Below are 14,576 nucleotides of genomic sequence, written 5' to 3'. Positions count from 1 at the left end.
ACTTTGAATTGCCCTGTACTTTTGAGACTTGCACCCAGAGCTGCCAAGGACTGAGGAGACATGGCTGTTTTGCTTGTACTTTGTCTGTCTGTTTTGATGTTGTTTTGCCAAATTTGTCCACTGGTGAAAGACAGTCCTTATATACTGGACTCCGGATGAAGGGAGTTTCCTACACCAAAATCCCAAAGGCACATTTCGGCTTTGTTGTTTTTGCGATAAGCTCCGGTTTTCATAATCATCTTGTACAGTCACTTGCAATTCCACTGGACCATTTCTCATGGGTCACAAATCTAGGGTCAATTGTATGGCAGCCTTGACTTCTTCAAAAGCTTTACTCTGCTCAAGTCCCCAATCGAATTCATATTTCTTCCGTGTGACTCTATATAAAGGTTTTGAAATCTGTCCCAAATGTGGAATGTGGTGCCTCCAGTATCCAAACAATCCTATGAACTTTTGGGCCTCCTTCTTATTGGTAGGGGTACGAAAATCCTGAATCTTTTGTCGGGCTTGAGGAAGAATCTCCCGTAGCCCAATGTTCCATTGTATACCCAAAAATTTCACATTTTGAGCTGGTCCTTGAACCTTTTCAGGGTTAATTTCCCACCCTTCACTTTTCATTTGCTCAATTAGAAGGGTCAAACTCCTTTCCACTTCTTTTGCATCTTTTCCCTGTATCATAATATCATCAATGTAGTGGGTAAGCTGTACACCAGGTAGCTTTAATTCATCCAACTGTTCAGCCACAATCCTGTGACAAATAGTGGGGCTATGTATGTACCCTTGTGGCAAGTGGGTGAAAGTATAATGTCTACCCTGCCAAGTGAAAGAGAATTGGTCCCATTGTTTAGGGTCTATTGGGATGGTGAAGAAGGCATTTGCCAAGTCAATAACTGCATACCAAGTCCCATCATATGTCTGGATCCTTTCTATTAAGGTAATGGTATCTGGAACAGCAGCATACAAAGAAGGAGTCACCTTATTCAACTGTCTATAATTCACAGTCATTCTCCATGTCCCATCTGATTTTCTTACTGGCCAGACAGGATTATTCCATCTTGTGGTTGTAGGGACTAACACTCCTGCTTCAACATATTCCTTTATAGTAGTGGTAATTTCATCTTGCCCACCTAGCACATGATACTGTTTTAAAGTAATTACTTCAGAAGGTTCAGGTAAAGTGATTGGGTCCATTTTAATTTTTCCCACTAAAACTGTATCAATTCCTATCTTCCTTACAGCAAATTGGTATCTTCCTTCAGGTAAATTCATAGTCATGCCTTTTAATATATCTATTCCAATGATGTCTTTGGGAATGGGTACAACAACCACAGTATATTCTTTCTTAGGTAACTGCCCAATTTTCATTGTTATTTTAACTTGTCTGGCTGATATTTCATGGTAATAGGATGGTAATAGGAGTTCCATGTTTAAACTTATCAGGGTTTCCATAGATAAGTGTTGCCTCAGCCCCAGTATGCAGCAGTGCCCTAGTCACAGTAGTTGATCTATTCTGGGGTCTGCAATCTTGTCTATATATTTCTTAAATCTGGGCTGGGGCTTGGCCTATCTCCTATTCTCCCTGAAGGTGGGGCAAATTTGGATAAAAAGATTCAGGAGTGCCTGCAGTGGTGGTTCCTGCTTCCCTATTCATTCTAATGCTAAGTACCTTTACTTGGTACAGCTTATGTAACTCTTTAGTTGGAATACCACCTCTTTTTCTAAAGTGCACACCTGCTCTTAATAGAGCAGTAAACAGTTCTCTTCTTGTTGGTCTATTTTGTCTCTGAATCTGGATGTTTACTCTTCTCCCTCAAGGAAATTTGTCTTTTTCCCATTCCCCTAGGTCACTTAATTGTGAAATCTTATCCAGCACCTCTGAAAGAGGGTGCCCTATGTCTCCAATTAATAGAGTCAGAATTAGGTGCTTATATGCAGGAGGAGCTGTCTTCACTATGATATTTCTATGAGGAACTCCTAGGGGGGTGTCATAATATGCATTTGCATCTTCAATCAGGATAGCAGTTTTCATTACCTCCTCCTTTAGCTTTCTCATACAGTCTCTAAGTGAGTACCAGGGTCTGTCTCCAGCAGGCCACATAGATTCAGTAGGATATTGCTTTTTGCATCCCTATGCAGCTAAAGGTAACAGATTAGTTTTGTTGTTACCTCCTTGCATATGGTGATCCCTAAAAGCTTGGTGTACAAAATGATACTGACTGACACTTATGAATTTTAAACAGTCCCCACTGTCCAGTGTTATTCTTCCGGCACCTTCATCAGTGATTCTTACTATCCAAGACACTAAAGACTCCCCCATTCTTTGGGTGAATCTACTTAATATATCAGTGATCTCCTGTTGAGTGAAATCCTCAGTTATCTCCCTGGACTCTGTTTTGCCCCAGTTGTTCTCTTGTCTTCTTCTTCGTATGGGGAGAGCTTCTACATTAGAAGACTCCTCATCTAACCTTGCTCCATTCTCCTCACACACATTGTCCTAGAAGCTGTCAGGGCAACTCTGCCCAGCCTGTACAAAAAGCTGCATGCACATTCCTTCTGTTAGTTTTTTGCTTACTTTTAGCTACATGAACAGTAGCTTGTTCCTGGACCACATGAGTCCCTCTAGTTTACTCTTCTGAATGCTCTGACACAGAAGAATCCTCAGGCAAACCAGCTAACTCCCTAGCCATCCGAGCTCTTTCCTCCAGCAGCTTATCCCTACTTTTACACATAAGGCGATAACTTGTTAGCAGGACCCAGCCTCTCCTACACACCCCTGCCAGTTCTTTGCCTGGTTCTATGGGTATTCCTTGCAAACATCTTTCCAAATATCCAGGTTCTCCCTCTTTTAGCCTTGGTTCCCAGTTTTCACAGGGCCCTGTGCTTTTGGCCCATTCTCTGGCTAGAGAGGAATAAGGCAAATCCTCCCATCCTGGAATAGCCATTTCTCCCTCTAAAGTCCCACTGTTCCTAAATAGAGGCCTGACATTTTGTGATCCCTCCCTCATCATCAAATGTATCAGCAATGCAATATTCACAATGCCTACGGCAATTATACATATGCTAATGTGGTTATTAATCACAAAATATATCAGGCTTTCTATATGGGTGATAAAGCTAGAACATTTATTAAAATACCAAAAGACTGAGTCCCAAAACCAGAAAGTCAAAACCATCAGAGTAGTTATGAAATTGGCACAGGTAGATAAAGTAGAAAGCACCCACATTCTCAAGCCTTTAAAACAGAACAAGCTACCTCAGGCAAAGGTCTTCCTCTCCCCACTCACAGCAACTACTCATCATCCAGGAAGTTTTAGTCTCTTTATATAGTCTCTTTGTTTGTAGACTAACTCAGGGGCGGAGCCAAGGTGGCAGAGTAGAACCACAAATGAGCTCTGTTTCACTCACTTCCAATACATGCAAAAAATGACTCTAAACACACTTTAGAGCTGCAGACCAAACAAAGAGACAGAGAGAAACAAATCTCCTGCTGAAGGCAGCCCAGCAGACCAACAGGAAATGTCTACCACAGTGCTCTGGGAGCAGAGGGCAGTCCTGTGTGAGCTGTGGTTCTGGCCAAGGGTGGCCCAGACCAGGGGCAGCAAGAGCAGACTTCAGGAGAGTGAATCACCAACATCTGTGGTGGTTTCCTGACTCCTCAACCCATAAAAGACAAAGTAAAAGGTCAGTGTGGAACTCTGTTGGAATAGGGGAGGGATGGAAGAGAGAGGTCTGACCTCTGCCCCTGGAGAAAGAAATGGCAGAAATACAGCAGCTGGAGCTGCTGCCATTTGGCTGTTTCCAGAGCACCTGGTCTGCAGATAATTGGGGGACCAATGACCATTCAGAAGGTAATCATTCTTACTTTAACCTGCTTGGATCTGGATCACAGTCTGAGGTGGGGGTCCTGGGGTGTGCAACCAGTGAGCCAGAGCTTGTGGAGGCTGTAGAGAGGGCACCCTCCTAATAGTTTTAGCAGCTGTGAAAATACCAGTGATTTGGAAAAAGCTCTCTCCATTCTGGACGCAGAGTTCTAGCATGGTAAAGAGCTCAAAAGTCAAGTAATTGGCTAGCAATATGAGCAAGAAAAGGACGCACAAAGAGACCATAGAATCCTTTTGGGGGCCAAAAAGGACCAAGGCACAGAGTAGGAGGAAGACAGTGAAGTCAGAACTCCTGCCTCAAAGGCCTCCAAGAAAAACATGAACTGGTTACAGGCCACGAAGGAGCTCAACAAGGATTTTGAAAATCCAGTAAGAGAAATGGAGGAAAAATTGGGAAGAGAAATGAGAGTGATGCAAGAAAATCATGAAAAGTGAGTCAGCAGCCTGCTAAAGGAGACCCAAAAATGCACTGAAGAAAATACACCTTAAAAAATAGAATAACTCAAATGGTAAAAGAGGCCTAAAAAACCAGTGAGGAGAAGAATGCCTTAAAAAACTGAATGTGCCATATGGAAAAGGAATTTCAAATACTCAGTGAAGAGAATAACTCCTTCAAAATTAGATTGGAGCAAATGGAAACTAATGAATTTGTGAGAAATCAAGATACTATAAAAGAGATCCAAATGAAAAAACAGAAGGCAATGTGAAATATCTCATTGGAAAAACCACTCACCTGGAAAAAATAGATCCAGGAGAGATAATTTTAAAATTATTGGACTACCTGAAACCTATGATCAAAAAAAGAGCCCAAACACCATCTTTCAAGAAATTATCAAGCAAAATTTCCCTGATATTCTAGAACCAGTGGGCAAAATAGAAATTGAAAGAATTCAACGTTTGCCTCTTAAAAAATATCCCAAAAAGAAAACTCCTAGGAATATTATAGCCAAATTCCAGAGTTCTTAGGTCAAGGAGAAAATACTGCAAGCAGTCAGGAAGAAACAATTTCAGTATGGTGGAAACACAACCAGTATAACACAAGAACTAGCAGCTTCTACATTAAGGGATTGAATGATATTCCAGAGGTCAAAGGAGCTAGGACCAAAAGCAAGAATCACCTACCCAGCTAAATTGAGTACAATGCTACAGGGGAAAATATGGTCATTCAATGAAATAGAGGTTTTTCAAGCATTCTTGATGAAAAAACCAGAGCTGAACAGAAAATTTTACTTTCAAATACATGAAGCATGAAAATGTAAACAGAAAAAAGAAATTATATGAAACTTAATAAAGTTGAACTATTTACATTCCTTTATGGAAAAAATGATCATTGTAACTCATAAGACTATTCTCAGTATGAGGATAGTTGAAGGGAGCATATATGTATATATAACTGTATATATACCCATATATGTATAGGAGGGTGTATGTGTATATAAATATATATGTGCGGGTGGACATATGTATGTTCATATATACTTAGAGGGCACAGGATTAGTTGAATATGAAGGAATGATATCTAAAAAATAAAATTAACAGGTGAGAGAGAAATTAATTGGGAGGAGGAGAAAGGGAGAGATAGATTCAGGTAAATTATCTCGTATAAAAGAAGCAAGAGAAAACTGTTACAATGGCAGGGAAGAGCAGGAAGGTGAAAGGGAATGGGACAACCTCATTCTCATTGAATTTTGCTTAAGGAGGGAATAACATACACACCCAATTGGGTAATTTACCCTACAGGAAGGGGGCGGGGGGAAGGGGATAAGTAGGGGAATGATAGAAGGGAGAGCAGATTTGGAGAGAGGGTAGTTGGAAGCAAACATCTTTGAAAAGGAATGGGGCAGAGACAAAGTCAAGATGGTGGAGTAGAAACAGGAATTCCGCAGGGCTCCGGCTTCCACCTCCTCCAATTCATGTAAAAGGTGACTCCTGAAGAAACTTTGAAGCTACAGAACCCAAAAAATGATACAGAGAAGCTAAGCTCCCACTGAGGACAGCCCAGCAGGCCAGCAGGAAGTGGCCAGCACAGTGCTCTGGAAGCTGACCCCAGCTCCACTCGAGCCAGAGGTTTTAGGCTCAGGGCAGGCCTGACCAGCCACCATATGGAGGGACTTCTGATTACCACCAGCTGTGGTGGTTTCCAGAATTATCAACACATAGATGCTAAGGACAAAGTGAGAGGTCAGTGAAGTGAGGACTTTGGGGTGCAGGAGTTCTGGAGTATGGTCAGCCTTTGCCTCTAGGGCGAGAAGCAGCTGAGGCACTGTGGCTGTGCAGTCATACCCACATGACTGCTTCAGCTCCTGGCCTGAAGATTGTAGGGGGATCAAGCAACCAGTATGAGGGGTAATCGCTCTTGCTTTAACCTGCTTGAATCTGGATTGCGATCTAGGGTGGAGGTCCTGGGGTGTGAAACCAGCTTGCCAGAGCATGTGGAGGCTTCAGAGAGGGCACCCAACTAATACCTTCGGCAGCTGAGAAAACCACAGTGCTTGCGATGAAGCTCCCATGTCTGTTAGCAGAGTCCTACTCTGGCAAAAAGCCCAAAAGTCAAGTAATTGAGTGGTAACATGAGCAAATGAGGGAAGCAAAGCAAGGAGAGCAACCCAACTTTACACTCCTATTTGGGGACAAAAATGATCAAAGCATAGAACAGGAAGAAGACAGTGAAGTCAGAACTCCTGCACCAAAAGCTTCCAAGAAAAATATGAGCTGGTTACAAGCCACAGAGGACCTTAAGAAGGATTTTAAAAGCAAATAAGAGAAGCAGAGGAAAAATTGGGAAGAGGAATGGGAACAATGCAAGAAAATTATGAAATGACACTCAACAACCTGACTGAAGAAAATAACACCTTAAAAAATAGACTAACTCAAAAGGCAAAAGAGGCTCAAAAAGGCAATGAGGAGAAGAATGCCTTAAAAAGCTGAAATTGCCAGATAGAAAAAGAATCTCAAAAGGTCACTAAAGAGAATTATTCCTTCAGAATTAGATTGGAGCAAACAGAAGCTAATGACTTTATGAGAAATCAAGATACTATTAAACAGATGCAAACAAATGAAAATATAGAAGGCAATGTGAAATATCTCATTGAGAAAACCACTGACCTGGTAAATAGATCCAGAAGAGATAATTTAAAAATTATTAGACTATCTGAAAACCATGATCAAAAAAAACTTAGGGGTGGCTAGGTGGCACAGTGAGTAAAGTGCCAGCCCCAGAGTCAGGAGGACCTGAGTTTGGTTCCGGCCTCAGACACTTAACACCCACACAAAATAACTAGCCATGTAACCTTGGGCAAGTTACTTAACCTCAATTGCCCTCCAAAAAAAAAAGAACCTAGAAGTCATCCCTCAAAAAATTCTCAAGGAAAATTGCCCTGATATTTTAGAACCAGAGGGCAAAACAGAGGTTCAAAGAATTCACAGATCACCTCCTGAAAAAGATCCCAAAAAGAAAACTCCTAGGAATATTATAGCCAGGTTCCAGAATTCCCAGATCAAAGAGAAAATGTTACAAGCAGCCAAGAAGAAACAATTTGATAATTGTGGAAACATCCACACTGAGGGATCGAAGGGTGAGGAATATGATATTCCAGAAGTCAACAGAGCTAGAATTAAAACGAAGGAACACCTACCCAGCAAAACTGAGTATCATGTTGCAGGGGAAAATATGATCATTCATTGGAATAGAGGACTTTCAAGCATTCTTGATGAAAAAAACAGAGTTGAATAGAAGATTTGACATTCAGATACAAGAAGCAAGAGAAGCATGAGAAGATAAACAGGGAAAAGAAATCATAAGGAACTTATCATAGTTGAACTATTTACATCCCTACATGGAAAAAGTGATAATTGTAACTGATGAAACTTTTCTCCATTTGAAAATAGTTTAAGGGCATAGAAATATGTGTATGCATATGTGTGTGTTGTCCAGATAGGAGGGCATATGGGCATATGAATACATATGTGAATGTGTGTATATATGTGTACAAGTATATATAGATAGAGGGCACAGTACCAACTTAATGGGAAGGGATGACACTTAGGTGAAATTGAGAGGTGGGAGAGAAATATAATGGGAGGAGATGGGGAGAGACAGAATGGGGTAAACTATCTCATATAGAAGAGGTAAGGAAAAAGGGTTACAATGGAGGGGAAGAACAGGAAGGCAAAAGGGAGTAGGCCAACCTTACTCTCATTGAATTTGGCTTAGGGAGGGAATGACATATACACTTAATAGGGTTTCTCATCCTACAGGAAAGTCAGGGGGAAAGGGATGAGGGGGGGTGTGGAAGGGAGGGCAGGCTGCAGGGGAGGGAAGTTGGAAGCACCTGCTTTTGAAAAGGGACAGGATCAAAGTAGAGAATGAAACAAGTGGGAGGTGGGATAGGAGGGAGGGAAATATAGACAGTCTTTTACAATATATTCACTATGGAAATGTTTTGCATAGCTACATATGTACAACCTATACTGAATTGCTTATCTTCCCAGTAAGGGTGGGTGACAAGGGAGGAAGGGAATGAAACTGGAATTCAATGTTTTAAAATCAAATGTTTAAATAAATAAATAAATATAGTGAGAGAAGGAAAAAGGGGGACATAGAATAGGGTAAATTATCTCATAAAAGAGGCAAGAGAAAACTGTTACAATGGAGAGGAAGAACAGGAAGGTGAAAGGGAATGGGTCAACCTTACTCTCATTTAATTTGGCCTAAGAAGGGAATAACATACACACTCAATTGGGTATTTTACCATATAGGAAAGTAGGGAGAGGGGAAGGGGATAAGAGGGGGGTAAGCAAGAGCTGACTGGGGGAGAGGGTAGTTAGAAGCACACACTTTTGAAAAGGAACAGGGTCAAAGTAGAAAATATAAGTGGGGGTGGGTGGGATACAATGGAGGGAAATATAGTTAGTCTTTCATAATATAACTACTATGGAAATGTTTTGCATACATACATGTACAACCTATATTGAACTGCTTGTCTTCCCAGTGGGGGTGGGAGAGGAGGGAAGAAGGGAAAGAACCTGGAAATCGAAGTTTTAAAATCAAATGTTTAAAAAAATTGTTTTTTTTACCTGCAACTGGGAAATAAGATATACAGGCATTGGGGTATTGAAACCCATTTGCCCTACTAGAAAGTTAGAGGATGGTATGGGGGAGGTTATAGAAGAGAGCAGATTAGGGGAAGGGGTATTCAGTAACCTTGATATCTTTGGGTGGGGTAGGGGAAAGATGGGGAGAAAATTTGTAACTCAAAATCTTGTGGAAATGAATGTTGAAAACTAAAAATAAACAAAAATGTAATAAAAGCAAAAAACTAATATTTTTATTGCACTTATATATCACAGCTTATTCAGCCATTCCCTAATTGAGGGACATCCCTTCAATTTCCAATTCTTGGCCCCCACAAAAAGATACCCTTTGATTCTACAATACCACTGCTATATCCAAAAGATAGTTTTTAAAGCGGGAAAATGAATTATTTGTATAATTCTTCATAATGCATGGAACTGTTTTTTTTCCTAAAAGTTCTAAAGCAGTGACAGAAAAATGAAAACATAAATCCTGTTCCAAGGAAGGAAAAACACATACAGAATCGATACAGTTTAGATTCTATGCATTATAGAAAATTTCACAATCTCAATAATTTCATTTTTGACCAAATAATTTGGTCCTAATGGACCTTATAAATCCTCACCCTTATTTCCCCACCTTTACCCTCTATCCCCCATGGAAATCATTACCCTACTTCATTTCCTACTCTGTAGACAAAAAAGACTTTATCTCCTGAGGACATAGGGACAGCAGATTTGGGAGGTCTGAGCAAGGAGAGAGGTACCTCCTTTTGGAAGCTCAGTGCAAAATTCCCTTATAATGGAGAATACAAACACATGTCCCTAAAGAACTGTGTCACTGCCCCACCATACACAGTGACCCTCTATTAGAAACAGAATATGATGCCTCCAGATACAATGGGAGCTTTCTTCACATCTTCTGTCTGTTTCATGTCTTAATGACTCTATCTGGAAGACAGACATGAAAGAAAGTGATTGGCACTAGAGGTGAGTAACAGGTGGATTCCAAATCTAAAAAATAAACAAGGGCCCCTAGAAGGAAACACAGGAAACAAGGGATAGGGACAGGGATACTGAGGGGAAAAAAGTAACCCATGAGCAGATTCAATGCAAAATCAAGGAAGAGAGAGGGTTAGGGTGCTTTCTTAATCAGAAATAGGAGAATAGAAAAAAGTCTAATAAGCATTCTCTTGGTACTAAGGACAAGTGGAGTGATGGAAAAGGGCAGACACTATCATTCTCATCATCAGTGTTGCATATTCTTAGTGTCATAAAATGTTCTCCAGAGTTTTAGAGCCAGTTTTGGAGGATTCTTCTCTTTGCAGCTCAGGGAGAGGACTAACTCCAAGGAGGTGACAGCTGTTCTTTCTATTGAAGAGAAGGAGGGGTATCTCCAGTCATCCTGATGTATATTTCTTTTTACTGGATCCAGATAGTTCCAGAGTAAAAAATGGAGCTTGGTTTGGATTGACTTGCCTTGGCTTGCCTTGCCTTCCCTTCCCTTCCCTTCTTCCTCTCATTCTACCTATGGGTGCTCTGCCCAAAGGAATATAAATTTTGATCACTGAAAACTTGCAAGATACCTTGGGATTTGTGGACTTGATTTCTTTCTTAAGGACCATGCCTTAAACTTCACTGTGGCTCTCATTGATTGGCCAACAATAGGTCCTATCCCAAGCCCCACTTATTGGTCATTGTTTGGGCCCTGATTGACTGAAAGTAAATATAAATAGCAGGCCAGAAACCCTGAATATCTTCCCCTCTCAGATTGTTGGGTTTCTTTTTCAACTAGATCAAAGAGGTCATTCTTTGTCTCATCTCTTACTTAGCCTTAATCACTGAACTGGTGTTGCTTCAGTCAAACTGAGACCTTGGGAAAGACCCAGACTCATCTCTAGTTGCCTGGATTTATATCTTGCTGCTGTAACCAGGCAGCTCTGAAGGAAAAAGTGAGACTGGTGACCTTGCAAAGTGCTCCCTCACTTAAATCCAATTCACTTGGAAGTCATGGCATCACCTTCCTGATGCTATGGTACTCTTCAAGACTGAAGGACATGCAAACTTACTTCTCCCTTAGTATGAAAACCTGGATAAAACCTCTAGCTGTAGGAGAAGAAAGGGGTCTTCTCTTTTACCCTGAACACTGACTCTGTAGAGCCTCCACTCTCAGTTTTGGGTTGAATTGGATTTTTTTAATTTGTTTTATATGATAGAAGGGAGGATAGATTGAGGGAGGTGGTGTTCGAAAATGAAATTTTATTGTGGAGGAAAAGGAAAAAAGCATAAATGGGACTGGAGGAGGGATGGGGGAATAGAATGGAGAGAAAGATAAAGATAGTAATCATAACTATGAAAATGAATGGAATGAACTCTCCCAATAAAAGCAGATAGCAGAGTGGATTAAAAACCATAATCCTACAATATGCTGTTTATAAGAAACACATTTGAGGTAGAGGGATAAACACAGAGTAAAGGTAAAAAGCTGGAAAAGAATATATTATGTACTTTTTGGTTGGCAGCAGCCATCAGGCAAGCTAGGCATGAGCCAGGATGGAGGCTTACAAATACATCCAGGATCTGTGGAGGAAGAAGCCGTCAGACATCATGAGGTTCCTACTGTGCGTGTCGGCACTGCACTGTGTGCCCCAGCCCACCCAGCCCGACCAAGCCCACCAGCTAGGCTACAAGGCCAAGCAAAGTTATGTCATCTACTGTATTCATGTCCGCCCCAGTGGGTGAAAGTGTCTTGTCCCCAAGGTTGCCACCTACAGTAAACCTGTGCATCATGGTGCCAATCAGCTCAAGTTTGCCAGGAGTCTTCAGTTTGTAGCAGAAGAATGTGCTGGCAGCCACTGTGGGCCCTAGGAGTCTTGAACTCCTATTGGGTGGGTGAAGATTCAACCTACAAATTCTTTGAGGTGATTCTTATTGATCCATTTCAAAAAGCTATCAGATGAAACCCCAACACTCAATGGATCACCAAGCCAGTGCAAGACACAAAGAGTTGCAAGGGCTTACCTTAGTTGGTTGGAAGACACAGTGTCTTGGAAAGGGTCACAAATTCCACAATACCATTGTAGGATCTTGTTGTGCTGCTTGGAGAAGGTGCAATACTTTCCAACTACATCAATACTGCTAATTGGTACACATTAGTTTGGAAACATAAATGTTTAATAAACAACATTTATTATAAAAAAGAATATATTATGTTTCAGTAGAAGTAAAAATTAAAAAAGCAATGGTAGCAATCCTAATCTCAGACAAAGCAAAAGCAAAAATAGATCTAATTAAAAGAGATGAGGAAGGAAAATACATCTTGCAAAATAGACACAGACAAGGAAGTAATATCGTTACTAAACATATACGCACCAAGTGGTATGGCATCCAAATTCTTAGAGGAAAAGTTAACTGAATTACAAGAAGAAATAGACAGGAAAACTATGTTAGTGGGGGACCTCAACCCCCCCTCTCAGAGCTAAATAAATCTAACCACAGAATAAATAAGAAAGAAATTAAGGAGGTGAATAGAATTTTAGAAAAGTTAGATATGGTATACCTCTGGAGAAAATTGAATGGGAATAGAAAGGAATATAACTTTTTCTCAGTAGTATATGGCACCTACACAAAAATTGACCATGCCCTAATACAGGCATGAAAACCTCACAATCCAAGGCAGAATATTAAATGCATCCTTTTAAGATCATGATGCAATAAAAATTACATATAATAAAGGGCAATGGAAAGATAGACTAAAAATTAATTGGAAAACTAAATAATCTAATCCTAAAGAATGAGTAGATCAAACAACAAATTTCAGAACCTAGCAATAACTTCATCCATTAGAATGACAATAATGAGACAACAAAACAAAACTTATGGGATGCAGCAAAAGCAGTTCTTAGGGGAAGTTTTATATCTCTAAATGCTTACATGGAAAGAATAGAGAAAAAGGAGATCAATAAAATTCTTTCAATGACTATTTTTCCCTTGGGTTCAGGATATTAGGGCAGTTTTCCTTAATAATTTCTTGAAAAATGCTGTCCAGGTTCTGTTTTTGATCATGACTTTCAGATAGTTCAATAATTCTTTTTTTTTTCTCTCCTGGATCTATTTTCTAGGTCAGTTGTTTATCTGGTGAGGTATTTTAAATTTTCTTCTATGTTTTTCATTCTTTTGATTTTGTTTGATTCTTGATATCTCACAGAGTCTTTATCTTCCACTTGCCCAATTCTAATTTTTAATGACTTGTTTTCTTCAGTTAGGTTTTGTACCTCCTTTTCCATTTGGCCAAATGCTTTTTAAGGAGTTCTCTCCAGCGAACTTTTGTACCACTTGGTCAATTTTGCTTTATAAGGAGTTATTTTATTCAGTGGGTTCTTTTCCATTTGACCAATTGTATTCTTTAAGGAATTGTTTTCTTTGGTCAATTTTTGTTCCTTTCTTTTCCAAGCTGTTAACTCTCTCTTGCATAACTCTCACTTCTTTTCCCAATTTTTTTCTTCTACCTCTATTATCTGACTTTTAAAATCTTTCTTGAGCTCTTTCAAGAAGTTTTTGGGGGCTTGAGATCAGGCCTTATTCATTTTTGAGATTTCAGATGTAGGTATATTGATAATGTTGTCCTCTTGGGAGTTTGTGTTTTGATCTTCCTTGTCACCATAGTAAGTTTCTATGGTCAATGTTTGTTTTTGCTTCTTGCTCATATTGTTTGTTTATTTCTGGCTTTTAAAGTTGAGCTATCCTGTTGGAGCACAGGAGTTACTGTTCCAAGTTTCTTGTACTGGGGTCCAGGGTCCTAGTCACTGGCTTTGTGTGCTGGGACCTCAAGTGCTGGAAGCTGGAGGCTGTAGGGGTCTGGCAACTTACCTGGTGCTGAGTTGCAGTCCTAATGATGGTGTCTAGCCTATGCTGAAGCTAGGTGGGGTTTTTCTGCATTTTCCTGGGGCACATGGAGTTTTAGCCTGGAACGTACCTGTTTGCCCTAAGCTGCACTGAAGCACCTTGAGGTCAAGCATCTGGAAGATCCTTGACTGCGCTGACCTACCATGAAGTACATGAAACTTTGGCCACTGCTTTCCCTCCTAAGGCTGTGCCAAACCATAGGGAGGTCTGGCAGCCAGAGTATAACCATCTATCCTGGGTTTCAATGAAGCATGTTGTGGTTCTCCAAGCTGGTGGGTTCCCCTGACTATGTTAAGGCACTTCATGGGGCAATCCTAGTGTTGACTTTTCCTTGCTCCATCACACCTAGGCTCAGGATCTCCCATTGGCTTGCTGAGGTGGAGCTTGCTACTGGCTTGCTGGGACTGTCCTGGAATGTGCTTCTCTTTCACCCAAGTGAGACAAAGCTTTCTTTCCAGTCCTTCAAGTTTCCTGGGCTAAAAAACTGATCCATCTGATATTTCCACTGTCTCTGTGTTCCAAGATTTGTTCTGTGGAACTATTTTATGGTTATTAAGAGGTGATTAACTGTTTACTCCACCATTTTGGCTCCCAGAAGTCTCTCCCTAAATATATGTAATTCTTCTTGAAGGGAAGAAGGAGAAGAGTACATCAGATACCATGGTGAAGTAAGAAACAGAAAACATCAACAAAATTTAAAAATGATATTGTTATTTC

General features: G+C 40.5%; 1 pseudogene; it reads left to right on the top strand.

Moving 5' to 3' along the window:
* Positions 1-11,507: 11,507 nt before the first annotated feature.
* LOC138173704 (large ribosomal subunit protein eL15-like) lies at positions 11,508-12,096 on the top strand (annotated as a pseudogene).
* Positions 12,097-14,576: the final 2,480 nt, after the last annotated feature.

This window comes from Petaurus breviceps, unplaced genomic scaffold (assembly GCF_028583685.1).
Source record: "Petaurus breviceps papuanus isolate PSGF00001 unplaced genomic scaffold, PetGlider_PUasm1.0 64, whole genome shotgun sequence".
Classification (NCBI taxonomy): Eukaryota; Metazoa; Chordata; class Mammalia; order Diprotodontia; family Petauridae; genus Petaurus; species Petaurus breviceps.
This window is presented reverse-complemented; position numbering and strand designations above follow the sequence as displayed.